The sequence below is a fragment of the Equus quagga genome, chromosome 15 (genome assembly GCF_021613505.1).
Source record: "Equus quagga isolate Etosha38 chromosome 15, UCLA_HA_Equagga_1.0, whole genome shotgun sequence".
Classification (NCBI taxonomy): Eukaryota; Metazoa; Chordata; class Mammalia; order Perissodactyla; family Equidae; genus Equus; species Equus quagga.
The window spans coordinates 38,149,458-38,168,301 of record NC_060281.1 but is presented as its reverse complement, the minus strand read 5'-3'; the positions used below and the strand labels follow the sequence as shown (position 1 = coordinate 38,168,301).

General features: G+C 41.3%; 1 non-coding gene across 1 annotated transcript; it reads left to right on the top strand.

Moving 5' to 3' along the window:
- The first annotated feature begins 14,269 nt into the window (after window positions 1–14,269).
- TRNAV-CAC (transfer RNA valine (anticodon CAC)) lies at window positions 14,270–14,342 on the top strand. The gene has a single exon. It is a non-coding gene; the product is annotated as a tRNA-Val (tRNA).
- Window positions 14,343–18,844: the final 4,502 nt, after the last annotated feature.

Here is an 18,844-nt window from a genome sequence, read left to right as displayed (position 1 = left end):
ATAATTGCCAAATATTCTCAGAACACAGAATTAATGGTTAATCTTGGGGACTATCGTGGAAACTATAGAGATATGGCATGCTGCCAGCTTCAGCCAACAAAGAGGAGCCTAGGGACTCAGATGGCCTGAGCAGGCCTTAAATACTGCACCAGCAGAGAAATTAATGCTCAGGAATAAAAGATAGTCTCATTTATGACTCCTAAAAGTGGAGCTCATATGGGTCCTCTCCTTTAGCTCCATATCCTAAGGAGTTGGAGCAGGAGGGGAGGGAGGATGGTGGTGACCGAGCCAGCATTTCTCAGAACTTGGGAGGAGTGATCGGAAATAGCAACAGCTTGCCAATGAAGTTCTGATCATGTCCTGAATGTGCCATTTGTTGCTTCAGCTTAACCTCATTAGATAGAAATGGTCAGTGGTGAAATGAGAGACAGGAAAATTTGACATAAAAATTCATTTCTAGCCTCTTTAGTGTTTTGATTCCAAATAAATGGTGGTGCACCATCACCACCTACTATTTTACTAATCCTTGGGGTCTCACAGTCAGTCAGAGATGGGCCTAATTATAATTATGGCAAATTAAGCACAGCATTTGCTTTCTCTCTATCTCAAACTACACCATAGGAAATATTAGGGTTCTTGAAGGCATAAATGCACAAGGACAAACATGAGAAAGTGGAGAGCAGCGGCAAGATTTTGAAGACCAGAGAGCAGAATGATTAGTATAATAAATGAAAAATGTTCATTGTGTTAAATATCTTTTCTAAAACTTTATTTTTAAAGTTCACACGTGTTGTTCCATGTACGTCTACTCTATCACATCTCCTAGATGCACAATATTCAATATTTTGCATTTACCACACTTGCCTATCTACTGTCCAATGATGGCATCAAGTTTGAATCTGGTTCTGAAAAACCCAAAATAATGCTGCAGTTAGCATACACATATGATACAACCTGTGCCTTTGTGAGAATTGTGTGTGTAGGGGGGATCATACACACCTAGGAGCAGAATATCTGGAACATTGGGTATGAATAATCCTAGCTTGGTTAAAAAATGCTAGATTTCTCTTCAGAATGGCTGCGTTGGATAAACTCCCATAGGCAGGACATGAGGGGTATTATATCCGATTCCTGCGTAATTGACACATGCAGCTTTCTAATTCTGCCAACTTAATGTAGGTAGAATAGTATCTCATTTTATTTTGACTTTTTATACATTATTAATAATATTAATGATTTAAAGTCTTTGTTAATCTTTTCAGATTCTTCTTCTGTATCTTGGCTCCGATAGGTATCCTGTCCCTGTTCTTTACCCATTTTTTATTGTGCTTTCTGTCTGATTTTGCTGATTTTCACGGCTTCTTACTGTATTATATAGATTAAGTTGTCATTTTTGAACTTTTCAAATATCTTCCACTTTTGTCATCCCTGTCTATTTACTTTTCCATTGTGGCGGTCATTGAACATATCTTTAATATGGATGAAATAAACTATACTAATGTTTTGCTTTACTGTTTGTGCTTTTACAGCTTTTTTTTAAAGTTCTTTTCTGTCCTTTAGGTCATAAAGATATTTTTCTATATATATTTCTATTAATCTGTATTGGTTACATTTATGTATTTACACTTTCTAGATAAATATATTTTATAAACACCACAGATGATTTTACTCTATGCTAAGAGTCATAACAGAGTAATATAATAACTCCCATGTCTGCCAATGCCCGGGAACTCCTTTGTCTGATATGCTTTTTCTTGCCCCTGTTACTCGCTCCTCCCAATCCAGCTCTAGCCCAAGCACTGACAAGCCTGGACTTCCTTCAATGTGCAAAGGCAAGAATTTCTCATGCCATCTCTTTGCTCACTGCACAGAGATCTAAAAGGCCAGAGACAGAGCTCTGAGCTGGATGGACCAATGAAGCGAGTGACATGTTCCTTTCTCATGTTCCTTTCCCATGGAGGTATTAGAGGGCACACGTTTGTGAACTTAGTAAGCTCTGTGCATTACCAACAAGAGCCAGATTCCTGCTGAATCAGTGATTTTAAGCCTGGGGAGAGTTGTCCTTGGACCTTTTAAGCTTGTGTGATACAGCTGATACAGGCGTCTCACGTTGCAATTCCTCCCCCTGGTAACCAAAATGATGGAGAAGAATCTATCTATTTATTTATCTTGGTGGCTCTAAATAGATGTTTTATGATGTTTATAAATTGATTCTTCTCCAAACCCTAGTTCAGGATTTAATTTCATCTCTGTTTCCAGGAGACTTCACAGACTTTCAACATAAACCCCTAAACACCCATCTGGGACCTGCCTGAATGAGTTCTTAAACAACCCACTAACCTATCCCTGCAGTGTCTGGCAGGGTCTCACTGAAATGGTAGATTATGTGCACCTGGCTCGTGCCTAGCATGTAGTAGGTGCTCAGGAAAGAGATTTCTTTAGTGGATCATTGGAACTCTTAGTTAAAATACTTCCTTGTTAAAGCCAATGTCGCATATTCAAACTCCAAATTTGCCTGCACTGAGGTTTTCCAAATTAACTCCAGGGGGAGTTTGTCTCAGTATCAACATTCCTCTGGTTCCAGACCTGAAGCCCTCACCTGGACAATCAGGGTCAGTGTGTTTGGAATAGGGGCTTACCTTCATCTGGGAAAACACAGTTCTCTGATGAAGAATAAAAAATGTAGATACCTCCTATGTAGAGTTATGAGACATGGGTCGTTCTCCCCTCTGTTTTTTCTTTGCCGATCCACTAAAAGAAGTGTCTTCTTTTGAGCATAAGTGTAGCCAACTAGCCAAGCTATTTTTCATGATGTTGCTTAAAAGTTTTCATATTGATTTCACGCAGTAGCTCCTCAGAGAAAGCTAGACATTTTTGTGCTTTTCTTATGTTACCCTTCCCAATTTATTAGAAATAAAAAAAAGAAAGAAAATATTTCGCCTTCAGCTGGAATAAACTTCACTCACTGGGAAATTTTGCCTTTCTCAAACTCTGCGATTCCGGCCTGAAAAGACACAGAAAAACATCTACCTGGGGTGCTTTCTTCCTTTTTCCTCTTTCCCAGAAAAACCCACCCAAAGCTGCTTAAAGGTTTGACATCAGAGGAAGTGCATCAGGAGCCTCCACGGCTCAGTGGACTCAGCTCCTGCTCACAGTGCGCAGATTCTCTTTCACTCCTGAAGGGAATTCCAGACAGATATGCTTGTTTTTGGCTGCAGAAAGTGCGCTCCTAGTCCACAGAACACTACACAAAACTGCTGGAAGAAATTAGGAGAGAGCTAAACAAATAGAGAAGCATCATACATTCATAGATGAGACTCTAGTTAAAATGACAATACTCTCCAAATTTATCTATAAAATAAAAATATTCCCTACCAAAATCTCAGCTAGGTTGTTATTTTCCAGAAATTTAAAAGCTAATCTTTAAATTCATATGGAAATGCAAAAGACCCAGGGGGCACACTATTCTTGAAAAAAGAGGAACCAGGGTGGGGGATTTATACTTTTGGTTTGAAAACTTTCAACAATGCTGCAGCAAGCAAGACTGTGGAACTGGCAATAAGGGTCTATATATGGATCCACAGAACGTAATTGAGAGTCTAGAAATAACCTCCTACAGGTATTGTCAATTGATTTTCAGCAAAAGTGTCAAAACAATTCAGTGAGGGAAAGGATAGTCTTTTCAAAAAATGGTGCAAGGACAATTGGATGGATATTCATGTGAAAAAACACCAGTTTACTTCATTGCAAATTAACTCAAATTAGCTTTGAGTTAATTTTGTAATTAATTTTTGTAAATTTTAGCTCAAAATGGATCTAGACATAAATGTAAGAGCTAAAACTATGAAACTCTTGGAAAACAACATAAGAATAAATCTTTGTGACCTTGGAATAGGCAAAGATTTCTGAGATATCACACCAAAAGCATATAAAGCATAAAATTGTAAATTAAACTCTGTCAAAATTTAAAACATTTGCACTGCAGAGAATATCATTTAAAAAGTGAAAGGACGGGCAGCATACTGGGAGAAAATATTTGCAAGTGAAATATTCAATTAAGGACTTGGATCCAGAGTATATAAAGAGTGTTTACTACTCAATAATAAGAAAAAAATATAATCTAAATTAAGAAATGGGCAAAGAGTTTAATAGACATGTCACCAAAGAACATATATGAATGCCCATGAAGCACATGAAAAGATGATGAATATTAGTCACTAGGGAAATGTAAATTAAAATCACAATGAGGTACTACTTCACACTCACGAGGATGGCCATACTATAAAAGATAGACAACAGCAAGCGTTGGTGAGAACATAGAGAAACTGAAACCTTCATATGGGTTTCAGAGAGAGAACATAAAATGGTGCAGCTGCTTTGGAAAATAGTTTTACAATTTCTTGAAAGGTTAGACATAATTTTACCATATAATGCAGTAATTCGACTCCTAGGTATCTACACAAGAGAAATGAAAACATATGTCCATGCAAATACTTGTATGCAAATGTTCGTAAGAGAATTGCCCATGTTAGCCCCAAAGTAGAAACAGCCCGAATATACATCAGTAGGTAAATGGGTGTCCAAACTGTAGCATATCCATGCAATGAACACTTTTTGGCAACAAAATGAACAAAATACTGTTGTAAGCTAAAACATAGGTGAAACCCAAAACACTTACGCCAAATGGAAGAAATCAGATGCAAAACTCCACATATTGTACGATTCCTTTAACATGAAATGACCAAAAATCAAATCTTAAAGACAGAAAGTAGTTTAGCGGTTGCTTGGGGCTGGGAATGGAATGGGAAATGACTGCAAAAGGGCATGAAGTTTCTTTTTCATGGGGTGACGGAAATATTCTAAAATTAGATTGTAATGACATTTGCAGAACTTTGTAGACTTGCCAAAAAAAACCCCGTTGAATTGTACACTTAAAATGGATCCATTTTATGGTAAATTACACCTCTATATAGCTGCTAAAAAATACTTTTCATATGCCATTTAGGGTTAGATATATGCATGTGCAGCTCAGAATTGAGTCCCCAAGTTCATACACAACTTTATGAGTTCACATTTCTGAGTTCCCTTCTGCAATTTCCCACTTTCCAGCTCTCAGTGGATCCTTTTCCTAGTACTCTGGCTAGAAGACTCGGGATTCAGTTTTCTTGCTCTGTTGGGCACTTCACTCAGCTGAGTCTTCCTCTGGGGTCACGCAGTGAGAAGACAGAGAGTAAAAGCAATTCAGATCTCCTCCATGCTCTTGGAACCAGTTCCTCTGGTCAGAGTCAAGATTTCCCCTCCCTCAGAGTTTTATGCTTGCATAGCTGCTGTTGCCATTGCCACCAACCACAGGAGAGATTGCCTGAGGGCTGGAGCAGCTCTGGGTTTTAGGCCACCTTTGATTCTAGTCTGGGAGCTACTGGAGGAAAGGAGGTGAGAAACTCACAGCCAGTTTGGTGAAACTTTAGTTCTGGCTTTCTTCCCCAATCTGCTTCTATTATTTACTTTTCACAGTCCTCAGATAGCTGCTTCATGCATTCTGTCCTAGACTTAGTTCCATTCAAGAGAGATGAGTGGAATGCACTTACTCCATTTCTGAGGAGTGCTAACTGTTTTTTTAGAGTTCTTCTTACATATATTAAGTTATTATTTTTGACATGCTAAAATTTCCCATAATGGTCATTACAATTCTAATTCAAAAATTGTGCCAGAAGAGTGTTAGGATTTTGAAGTAGACAAACGTATGACAAATAAGAAAGAGAGGTCATGGGGGCCAGCCTAGTGGTTAAATTTGCATGCCCTGCTTGGGTGGCTGGTGGCTAGTGACTGGGGTTTGCTGGTTTGGATCCTGGGCGCTGACCTGCATGCTGTTCATCAGGCCATGCTGTGGCGGCATCCCATACAGAAGAACTAGAATGACTTACAAACAGGATATACAACTATGTACTGGAGCTTTGGGGAGGAAAAAAAAGAGAGAAAAAGATTGGGAAGAGATGTTAGCTCGGGGCCAGTCTTAAAAAAACAAAAGAGAGGTCACCATGGTTGGTCAGCAATCAAGCAGAAGCTGAAAAGCATTAAATCCAGCCAGCTACATTTAATCATGATGGGGTTAAATGCAGATATCTAGATTGAAACATGAGTTTTATTATCTTCATGACTCCAGGAAGGTCAATACCCTCTTGGAATTTCATTTTTCTAATATACAAAATTGAACCTTAAACTTGGTGTATTAATTCAACAAATATCTGTTGAATTTTCAGTATGTGGCCAGCACTGTGTAGATACAGAGATGGATAAGCAAAAGACCTCAAACAATTCCCTATCTCTTCACAGAACTTACATTCCAGTGCAGAGAAAACATGGTATATGAAAAAATTAAGCAAATCTTGTAATGTGTTCAAAGAAGATAAGTGCTATGAAGAAAAATAAAACAAGAATGTAAAAAAGGAATTCTGGGAGTAAAAAGGAATTCTGGGAGTAATATTCATGTAAAATAAAACTGATGTGGTAGCATTTGAACTAAGACTTGAAGTAAGTGAGGGAGCAAGGCATGTCTATATTTGGGAAAACTGTTCTAGAGAAAACAATCAGTCTGTACAAAGGCCCTGGGGCAGGAATGTGTCTTGTGTTCAAGGAGTGTTCAAGGAGAAGCAAGAAAGTCAATTGGAACTGCAATGGAGTGAGCAAGGGGAGAGAAGGTGAAGAGCTTAGAGAAATAATGAGCTTTGCAGGAAAAGCTTGCACATCATTGTAAGGATTTTGGCTTTTACTTTGAGTGAAACAAGGGCCATTGTTTGCTTCTCAGCAAGGGAGTGGTTTCATGTGACTTAATGTTAAAAGATTCTCTATGGTTGCCCCATGGAGAATATTGTAGAGGGGGAAAGGTGAAGCAGGAAGTCTATTAAGATATTTTTAAGTATTTCATGCCAGATATAAAGTGGCTTCGACCAGCATGGTAGCAGTTGAGATAGTGACAAATGGTTAGATTCTAAACACATTTTAAAGAAACAGCCAGACAGATTCTACATGGGGAGTGAGGGATGAATGGAATTGAAGAAGACTCCAATCCCTTTGGCTTTGTAACTGGAAGCAAGGAGTTGTCTTTAATTGAGAAGGGGAATAAAATGAGGGAGGGTACTGGGGTGGGGGGAGACCAAGAGTTTGATGTTGGGCCCGGCTGGTGGCGCAGCAGTCAAGTACGCACATTCTGCTTTGGCAGCCCGGGGATCGCTGGCCCAGATACTGGGGTGCAGACATGGCACCACTTGGCACACCATGTGGTGTTAGGCGTCCCACATACAAAGTAGAGGAAGATGGGCACGGATGTTAGCTCAGGGCCAGCCTTCCTCAGAAAAAAGAAAAAAGAGGAGGATTTGTAGATGTTAGCTCAGGGCTAATCTTCCTCAGAAAAAAAGGAAAAAAAAAGAGTTTGATGTTGAATATACTAAGTTGGAGATGCCTATTATAAGACCTACAACTGGAGATATCAATTAGGCAGTTTGATATACCAGTCTGGAGTTTAAAGAAGTGGTTTAGGCTGAAGATATTAATGAGTGAGTTGCTAACATATAGATAGTATTTAAATGATGAGACTGTATGAGGTCTGGCAGGGAGTGAGTAAAATTGAGAAGAGAAGCTTGGACTGCACCAAGTCACCTTGGATTTGATTTAGCTAAAGTTTGTTTTTCTGATCAAACTTTGATGGCCTAGTGACAAAAACATTGGATGAAAATTCCAATGGAGTGTTTCATACAGAGTCAAAAGTGGCTCATGGCATATCCCTCTATCCCTTATGCCAGACTTGGGCCCTGCTACTTTTTCATCTGAGTCTAAAAGTATCTTAACTTTTTGCCAGTTTTTTCAGTAGCCTCATCAGCACAACAAGAAATCAGACTATACCTGTGTAGGTCCTTCGCTAGGCAGGCATGCTACTCTCCTGTGAAGAAAGCATAATTCACTAACTTGTTCATTCACTTATCCAACAAATATTTATCGAATGCTTATGCTACATGTCAAGCACTTGTATTAGTTCCTTGGAATAGAGCTGTGAACAAAAAAGACAAAAATGTCTATCTTACATTCCAGAGGAGGCATGATAGACAGTAAAGAAAACAAGTCAAATAGAGATCTTGATGAATGAAGTGGACAAATGTTAATCAAGGAAGTGATATTGAAAGTGTGGTGTTTGTTTGGAATTTTGAGAAGGATTCTCACTGAAAGTGTCAATGAGCATAGGACCAGCAGGGGGAAAGTAATAAAGGAAGGAAGGAAGGCAAGATGAAAGGAGACTTAATGATATCTGGGCAAGATCTTTCTAGGAAGAGGTAGCAGCAAGGGCATAATAACTGTTGAGGTGAGACTGTGCCTAGGGTGTTGAAGGATTAGTAAATAGGCCAGTGTAACTGTAGCAGAATAAATAAAGATTTTGATGAAGTAATTGGATGTAGCTAATTTAAGTAGAGATGTCCAAAATTAAAATTATTTTTTTCCTGCAAGGCAATGTGCTCAATACACATTTCCATCCCTTATCTCCTCTCTGCTTTCACCAGTTAATGATTGTCCCTCCATCCCTGCTCATTACTACTTCTTTAAGTCCTGTCTCATTCCTCAAGTGAACCTTAATTCCATCTCTGTTCTTTATCTCACCCTTGATTTAGAGAGTTAGCAAGCAAGCATCCACAATGTGGAGAGGTTCAGAGAAAGAACAGGGATGTCTATTTCAAACATTCTTAGGAACAAAACAAACATCTTGAAAATTTGGTGTTTTCTTTACTAAGACAAGTCAAAATATCTTCTGGTCAAATCTGCAACATTTAAATATCTTTCCCTCTTGGCATATATTTGTCACTTTATTTTTCTTCTCTGCACTTCTGTGTGTATTACGTAAAATAAAGGATCCCTACAGTCTTTTTTTTTTTGAGTAGATAACGACCTTGGTTGCATATGACTCCTAGTTTTTTGTGGTTGCATCTTTGTTCTCATAGTCTGGATTGGCAAACATACAAAAGTTTAATAACACACACTTTTGGGGAGAATTATCGACATATTTACTGATTTTCTGTTTGAAAGTCATCACTGCTCTAAGCCATGTGATAGGACAGGGTTAAAAAAAAAAAGAAGCAAAAAAACCCACCCCATACCCTTGTGAAGCCCACATCCTGGTGGAGACAGACTAACAAAGAAATAAGTGAGTAACATATGTAGTTTGTTCTACAATGATTAACCTAAAACAAAGACGTAAGGAATATCAGTTTGAACTGCTGTCCATTAACCTGAGGGACAGTGGAGGTGAACAAGCAAAGACTAGATGCTATGGACTGAACTGTGTCTCCTCAAAATTCATATGTTGAATTCTTAACCCCCAGGACCTCAGAATGCAGACTGTATTTGGACATAGGGCCTTTAAAACGTAATTAACATAAAATGAGCTCATAGGGGTGGGCCATGATCCAATAAGACTAGTATCCTTCTAAGAAGAGGAGATTGGTTCACAGATAACACATAGACAGAGGGCGCAACCATGTGAAGACACATTGAGAATGTGGCCATCTGCAAGCTAAGGAGAGAGGCCTCAGAAGAAACCAAACCTGCTAACACCTTGAACTTGAACTTCTAGCCTCTAGAATGGCGAGAAAGTAAATTTCTGTTGTTTAACCCAGTCTGTGGTACTTTGCTATGTCGTCTCAAGCAGACTAATTCACCAGGCAAAGGGGAAGCACTGGACAGGCACGTGGACACTCAGTATCAGCGCTCACACTCTAAGAAAGAGAGAGGATCCAGGTGCTTAATGGAGAGTGACCACCACACACACACACACACCAACACTGGGCAATCCTATTCTCAATTCTACCCCCATCCCAAACCTGTTTGTTGTTGCTGTTTTTTTTTTTTAATGAGAAAATATGTAAACTAATTTTATGATACTTGTTTTAAAAAGCTGGAGATGGTGGGAAATCACTTAGCATAAGGCATACTTGATGTGTGTCTCATTTTAACGAAACCTAGATTTAGGACCAAAGGGTAAATTCTCAGGAGGGCTTTCCCTGCTGTTTCCAGCCTGAACTACATATTCTGTTGCAGAAGTAAAGAAAATGCACTCACTTTGACCCTTGACTTTAACTTATCAAACCACTCTCTAATCTAACAACCCAGTTTGCCAGCAGTGCTCTCCATACAACTCTTCCTTTTTACGATCTATAGAATTGTGTCCACGATATTGTCTCTTCAGGTTATTTTTTGACAACAATAAAATCACATTCTTCTTAATCCCTACCTTCCCCTGGTGAGAAGATAAAGAAAAAAATCTCAACTCCCACAGTAATGAACCTCACCTCTAAGGGGAAATTTACTCAAATTCTCTGGTCACGACCCAAGAACAAAATAAATATTTCAAAGGAGGCTTATTCCTCTAGTCCCAGGAAGGCTCACAGCAAAAGAGAAGATGTTCAAAACCATGAAATCAGAGTGAAACTGGGCCAAGGATCTGCCAACAGAGCTTGGAAGACTTAGTTCCCTCTAGTGTGCAGATTCTTTTCCACTAGAGGAAATTCCAGGCAGACCTACTTTATTATGTCTTCGTTTCTCAGCGACCTTAGGAACCAGAAGCTTTAAGCAAGTTGCTCCGTAGGTGTCAAAGTTTTCATCCTTCTCACTATCCTTTTACTGCTTGAGAGGAAAGGACAAGCAAGTGTTAGGAGCTGCAGCAGTCTCCAAATTCTCTTCATTCTTTCCGCATCTCAGAACCTTCACACACTTGGAATACAGGTGTGCTCAATACATTGTGGGAATGAATCCATAACCTGTTCATTTCTTTCTCCAGACACAAGGATGCTAGTAGAATGTGACTCCTACCAATTTTATGGCCTGATGAGTGGCTCATAGGGCTCCAAGTTTTCTCCTAGGCGTTTTCAAAAGTTGCAAGTTAGACATGGAGGAAGAATGTGAATCTTTTTCAGATGAGTACTCCAGGAACTCCAAATATTGAAATGCCTGGAAATAAAGTTTGTCTTTCAATCAAAAGGGGTACAAGCAGCCTTCTTAAAGCAATAAATGGCAGCAATAGAAGCTGTACTGTTTGTCTTGGTGGAGGAACCCATTCAGATTTGGGATCAAAGATCTTGATCTCCAGATCAGCTTCGCGGATGAGACCAGTGCAGGTGCACAGATCTTCACTTTCAGAAGGACCCTGTGCTTGGGGATTAATGCTCTGAGGTCACTGTCTTGAAATCCTTAAAAATTTTCTCTTTGAGTTTGTATTTTTTTTCTTTTTCTCCCCAAATCTCCCCAGTACCTAGTTATATATTTTAGTTGTGGGTCCTTCTAGTTGTGGCATGTGGAATGCTGCCTCAACATGGCCTGACGAGCGGTGCCATGTCTGCACCCAGGATCCAAACTGGACCTGAACCAGGAAACTTCAGGCTGCCTAAGGGAAACTCCAGGCAGCCTAAGCTGAGCACAGGAACTCAACCACTCCGCCATGGGGCTGGCCCCTCAGTTTGTATTTTTTAAGTGAAGTCTAATGAGACAGTGAAGCATGCACCGTGGGTTTGGATATTTGCATACGGTCTGCTTTCTGCTGGCTCCCTGCCTCCCTGGGATATGTTCTTGGCCACTTGCTTCTGCTTCCTGGCCCTGGGACGCACCTGGCCTGCCCTGCCCTGCCCTGCCTAGCCCCATGACTGCTGCCACCGTCCACCTCAGGCGGGGCCCAGGCTCTGGGTCCAACACTTCCACCCAGAGTGGAGATGGCAACGTCACCCCTCCTTAGGTAGGAAGTGAGGCTCGCCCCTTCCCACCCATATCTGAGTAGTGAGTGAGTCTCTGCACTGAGGTTGCAGTCCTTGCCATGAATTGGGGCTGCAGCCTGTGGGAAGGGGAGATTAGCTTCCCCAGCCCCAGATAGAGCACCCTTATTTTTTATTCTGAACTAGGCGTGGCAAATTATGCAGCCAGTCCTATTTGGGATAATAATAATCCATACCTAAAGAAGATGTGGTATATATACACAATGGAATACTACTCAGCCATAAGGAATGATGACATCTGGCCATTTGTGACAACATAGATGGAACTTGAGGGTATTATGCTCAGTGAAATAAGTCAGAGGGAGAAAGTCAAATACCATATGATCTCACTCATAAGTAGAAGATAAAAACAACGACAAAGAAACACGTAGAAACAGATTGGATTGGTGGTTACCAGAGGGGAGTGGGGAGGGTGGAGGGTGACAGGGATGATCAGGCACACGCGTGTGGTGATGGATTATAATTAGTCTTTGGGTGGTGAACAGGATGTAATCTACACAGAAATTGAAATAAATAACGACGTACACCTGAAATTTATATAGTGTTATAAACCAATGTTACTGCAATAAAAAAAAAGATAAATAAATAAAGCGCCCACACATACACACTCAAAAATAATAATAATAATCCATACCCTGGGGCAAGCATTTGTCACAGGGCTTCTTACAGGGGAGGATCCAAGGCAGCAAGAGGCTAAACAATGTGCTCAAAACTACAAAGCAAATAAATCACAGAATTGATATCAAGTATCAGTGAAGTCTGGCTTCAGAGCTAGTGCTGCTGGAGACATTCCATGCTGCCTCCCATCCCCCAAGACCACACTCTTACAAGGATCTTCTCCTTCAAACTTTATATAAATTCTCAAGGCAATTTGTGTCAGCCTCACTTATCTGGTTTAATTTTATAATTTTTTAGATTTAGTTTTCTATAGTTTCTTGGTCAAATAAAATTTTTAAAATAAATAAATTTGCTAAATTCTTGCTTCCATTTTTACTTTTTTATTTTTGCGCTTTTATCTGCTGAATGATTTTATCTCACATATTAACAAAGGTTTTCCCCCTTAATGAGCTATTCTTTTCTGACAGAGTGAAAATATATTATGATTTATTTAAAAGTGTGTTCCAGTGCTCTCAGGTTATTTTTCTTAAGTAAATTTAAAAATAATTCAGATGTTAATTGTTGATGCATCCATACCATTGGTCTCCAGTATAAGTCTATAAAGAAATGTGAGAATTTAGGTGGAAGCGTGAGAAGCTGAACTAACTATAAACTTTCATTTAAAAAAATTCACTAGTTCGTAAAAACAAAAACAAAAAACTCCCACACGAATGTGAAACTGTTAAGGGAAGCACAGTTTTAGCATAACATATAAAATATTCGAAAGAGAAAACTTGCTCTATCCTGTCATTTTACTAAAAAATTGTAAACGAACATGAATTATGCAAATTGATCATAAGTCATGCTGGGCTGGCATCCAGAATCTACCGGATCCTCTGGGTGCGATTTCCTTCTGTTTCTCTTTTAACTCTGGGATGCACAGGCACCCCACAAATTGGAAATCTAATACCAAGGTGGAAGGGTTTCTGAAGGGTCTCATTTTCCTTGCGCTGGTTCTCCTCCTCCTCCGATCTCCCTTGCCCACGCGTCCAGGGCCAGGCTTGGACGCCATTCAGTCGCCCTGCCTTTTGTCCTCAGATTTCCCGAGCGACCTCAAATCGCAACCTTCATGGGCATCAGATGAGATCTCTTTCCGAGGTCTCGGTACTGCTGAGGTTTTGAAATACGGTTCCAGTCACCATTCCAAAGGCTGCTGGCAAGACCCCTTGAGTCGTGGTCTGCCTTTCAGTTATCACAGTGGTCCTCCTCTTGTTATAAAACAATGACAAACGTGGACACTGAGCATACACATTCCATGACAGGGGGCCACTTGACGTCTTTTAGACGCTCTGGGCTCTGAGTCCAGTCACAGGAAGTACGATCCTCCCTTCTCCATGCACAGTCCTAGCTCTGCCTGGCAGACAAGTGGGCACATCCCCCTTTCCGCCCCCCAGTTTCTGTAGGTTAAATGCAGCCTGGCACAGAACGGGCAGTTTCCAGAGTTCCAGTCCACCGGCCCCCGGTTGTTTTCCTGGGATCATTTTCTGGCACCCAAGAGATGGACATCATAGAACCTTCTCAGGTCGGATAAACCAAAATAGGACAAAATCGAAGAATTTTTCTGAAATCTACCATATCCCCAGGCTGCCTAAAATTTCTGTCCTACGTTTAGAAAGCGATTCTAACCCTAAGCGTAGTATTTCCTTGGTGTGACTAATTGCCTCCAATATTATTGATTTGAACAAATAGAAAGGCGCAGTAGCCCTGAGAAATTCTCGAAAGAAAAGATCAGTTCAATGTTACCGAACCTGAGGTAGCCAGAAAAAAATCTGTTCTCTATTGGAGAAGAGGAAGAAACAAGCGTTCGGGTTTCCGTAGTGTAGTGGTTATCACGTTCGCCTCACACGCGAAAGATCCCCGGTTCGAAACCGGCCGGAAACAGCTGTGCCCAAACGCGTCTGCTTTTGAAGATTCTCCTAAATTTCCTCTAAGTCGTATTTAAAATTGCACTACAGTAGGATACTTGGCTCTCTTTACTGGCGGGGAGTAGGGTGCTGGCTAGGAAACAGAAGGTTGTTCCGTCAGGTGTCCATCTCCAGCCCGTGGTCCACCCGGGTGTCAATGGAATGAGGCGCCCAAGCAGATGTGGAGGGAGATTTTCTCCGTCTTCTTGGGAATCTAAAGTGTCCCTCTGAGGGATCTCAGGATTTCTAAAAGGAAAAGATCCGAAATCGAGTGTTGATGGCCACTTGGGTGGACATCACCAATCTCCAGCAATTTATTTATTGCCGAATATTTTCAGGCATCTCTTGACATTTGGGGCATAGGGTATCGTGAGGAGGGAGATGGATAAAACAAGATTCTGCAGGGAGATGTCAGTGGAGCAGACCCTACAGCTGACCCTGCCTCTTTTGACGAATCCTTGTCTGGATGCGCCCACCGCCTGGTCCCCACGAAGACCTCAGGAGCTCCGTTAGCAGCCAACTTGATCAACGGCTTTCTCCTGGGATGCGCTTTTGCGGAAAGCTGGGGTGGAGCGGAGTCCTGGGTTGAACCCGCCCCTCCAGGCCAAGGCTTGGCTCAGGGCGCTCACGCTATGCCTGCAGCGCCAGGACTCAATGGTTCAGCTTCAGTGGGATCAATGCGAAGCTCCACTTAGTCCAGGACGCTCCAGGTGGATTTAGGATGGGGGTTAGGGTGCGTTTCCCTGCGTGTCTGTGCGCTGGGGTCCTCGCAAGGAACTTGGACCTGCAGATGTTCTTGCTGGATATTTCCCAGGGCTCAGCATCCAGCTGGTGGAGATCATTGAGCTCTGACCAAGACCATTCCCGGTAGGAGGAGGGAGTCGGCATCCTCTAGATAAGTGGAGTCATTTACTGGGATTTTTTGGAGGCGAGGAAGAACACAGGGAAAGGTTTAATAGTGACTTGGTTGTGTGTGTTAGTCTCATACTTTACTCAAGAACACAGACCATGCAGGACAGTCTTTCTTTGCAAATGGCTGAGTCCATCATGTGTATCCTCATTTGAGTGCAAAGTCCGCATAAGTAGCTCCCTTTTGGCTCGTGTTCAACTCAACAAGAAAGTCCCTTTTGCTGGGGCATGAGCCTGGACTTAGTAAGAATGTGAATCGATTTAAAACATTAGGAAAAATATTCAGGGTCTTTCTTTATTGTTTTGCCTCTTAGACCTAAAAACAGCCCTGTCTTTTTTCTTCAAGCCTAAAACTAAAGTGCCTCATTGGGAGTGTTAAGTAGGTTCTTGAATGAATCTCTCTAACACAGTTCTATCAGGCTACCAGCATTAGAGAAGTGCTGATGCACCACTTCCCATCCTGTAATATCTCTGAAAGAGAGCAGTGAGAGGAGGATCCTCCTAGTGGACAGAGCTTTGGGTGGTGGATCTAGACATCTACTTCTTTCGGATATCAGAATAGACATGAACTCATGCATAGCAACTAACGGTTTGGCTTGTTGGTCAGAGAGAGCACAAAGTGTGAAGATCTTTCTATCACACGTTAACTTCCACCAGAGTGCATCCACCACAGAAGTACTAAACAACCAAGTAACCAGAATGATTCTGCCAGTTGTTGTCAGCCAGCCTTAGTAATTAGCAGCTCCAGTGCTGGCAAATTGGTCACATCAATGGAGTAGCCTGGTGGCAGGGATGGCCCAATAACCAGGGTTCCCATTCATGAAGGCTGATCAAGTCACTGCCACTGCCAAACATTGAACCTGCCAACAATACACACCAATGCTGCCTCTCTGGAGGAGACCAAGCAGCCACTTGCCTTTTATTGGTTCATTCAGGAAAAGTGAGCAACCAGATCAACCAGAGTCCAAGAGAAGATATTCCCAGATGGGATAAATTCATTATGTGAAGGAAGGGGCTCTGAGTAGAACAAGTGGTGGACTGGAGTGGCTGTGATGGATGTTCCATCCAGAAACATTCCTTTCTAATGCAAGGCACACATTTCTCCCAGCAGCCTGGAGTGTTGTTTGCTGATAGCTCAAAGCTGAGCTCCTCCCAGGAATTGCTTCAACTAAAGGAAGCTACTTTGTCTAAGGTTACACCCTCTCTCTGAGAGCAGCCTACATCTAAAGACAGGTCTCTGAGTGGATACAAGTCAGTTCCTGTGTCTCAATTCAGGACAACTCTCAAGGGTCATTGCAACTCCAGAGCTCCCCATGGGCTTGGCTGACACCTCTGTTGCAATAACATCCCAGTTCATACTTCTATCCTGTGAATTCCTCCTGTATATTGTTCCTGAAAACACTTCCCAATAAACTTCCTTCATAAAAACTACGCCCCAGAGACTGTTTTCCAGAGAACTCAGTCTAATACATTCCTCTAGACTCTACTCACAAAAGAGTTACTAAAGACATTATTTTAAGGCATAAGTCAGATTTGTCTCTCCTAAAATCAGAATTATCCAATAGCTCCCCACTGTACTTGAGGTGAAGCCAAATTCCCAAGATCTCCTACAAGGTTCTACACATTCTAACCCTCCATTTCTCTCTCTCATCTCCATTATTCTCTCCCTCACTTGTGCTCTGGCCACATGGGCCCTCCTGCTATTCCTCAAACATTCCATGCAAGCACCCAGCTTTGGACTTCTGCACTGGCTGTGCTCTCTGCCATCTTCTTCCAGTCAAACGTGTTACCGAAACCTTAATAAGCCTACACTAACAACTGTTTAGAATTCCAACCTACTCCCAACACTACAGTTTCCCTACCTAACTCTATTTTTTCAATCACATTTACAGTCCCGTATACATTATGAAATTCCCATTTTTCTCATGTTTATTAGTTATATCTGCTTCCACCCTCTATGAAGGCAGAATTTTTTTTGTTGTTCGTAGTAGTAACATGTTGTTGCTGTAATTGCCTAATGCCTCCCAAGTGCCTGAAACTGGGAGATCATCTGAAACTCTCTTTATGTGACTGCTCTGCATAAAATCTTTCCATGGATTCTCATCCTTATTAGAATCAATTCAAAAATCTTTAATTTTGTCTATAAATAATACGTCTTTCTTCTTTTTTTCAGGAAGATTAGCTCCGAGCTAACATCCACTGGCAATCCTCCTCTTTTCTTTTGCTAAGGAAGACAGGCCCTGAGCTAACATCTATGCCCATCTTCCTCTGTTTTATATGCGAAATGCCTGCCACAGCATGGCTTGATAAGTGGTGCATACGTCTGCACCCAGGATTCAAACCAGTAAACCCTGGGTCACTGAAGCAGTGCACGTGAACCTGACCACTGCGCCACCAGCTGGCCCAATACTTCTTAATTTACACCTGAGGTAGATCATTCATCACCTGTTATTCTTAGTTTACATCTGATGCAGATCAATTAATGACTATTAATTATTTTCAGCACTCTCTCTACCAACAAAAGTACCCTGATTTAGATATTATATTCTGCTAGAGGGTCCAGCATCATCTACACATTCTCTTCTCTTCTAGCCTGATCCCCTACTACTCTCCCCCATTGCTCTGCAATTCAGTCTTACTCTCCAGACACACCAGCACGTCTTAGCTCCTTTCTCCTCAGGTGTTTTTGTCCATGCTGTTCTTTCTGAGATGTAAAAAAAGGAAGCCACTGCTGGCCCTTCCCCTGGCTGTCCACTTAGCCCCCTCCTTCTTCTGTCTGATTCTATCACTTTCCCTTAGTCAAACACCATTAACTGCACCCCCAAAGTCTCATCTACCAGCGAGAAGGTGGTATTTCCAAATTAAACATGCCTGCACTGTGAATTCCTCCACATCTTCACTGGCTGTCTAGTTTTGCTTCAGACCTGTAGTATGTAGCAGGGAATTCAGAAAGAAGAAGGAATAGGGAATGTGGCCAGGATCCTATTTATTTGCGCTCAATATAGTTAAAAGAAATAAAAATAATACTGGGGTCAGCTCTCTGAAGCACAATCAGACGACGTCCATGAAAATTGCCAATGAACATATTATTTGATGCCATTTTCCAGCATGTCTGCAAGGCATCGTGACACACATGAGATGTGAACAGTGTTTGCAACAGCAGGATGGGGAAGATTAAGCTAACTGTCTGTTAAACTGTGGTACATTCCATGTAATTGAATACCATGCAGAGATAAAGGAAGATGAAAAACACTTCTCTGTTCTGATATGGAAAGATCACAAAAATACATTCTAAGTAAAAGATTAAAAAGCAAGACAAAAAAATGTGGATAAAATACCGCTCCCTGTAAAGAGAAAAAATATATATGTAAGTGTTATGTGCATTTAAAATCTCAGGAAGGATAAACAAGATACTGAAAACAATATTAACATTTTGGGGGGACGAAGACTGCTAAGAAAGGTTGGGCAGGCAGAAAAATCTGGTTCAATGGCCTCTGGAACGGTGGCAGAGCCACGTTTCTAGAACTGGACAGTACCGAGACTCCTGAAGTGACCTCCAATTTGAGGTCA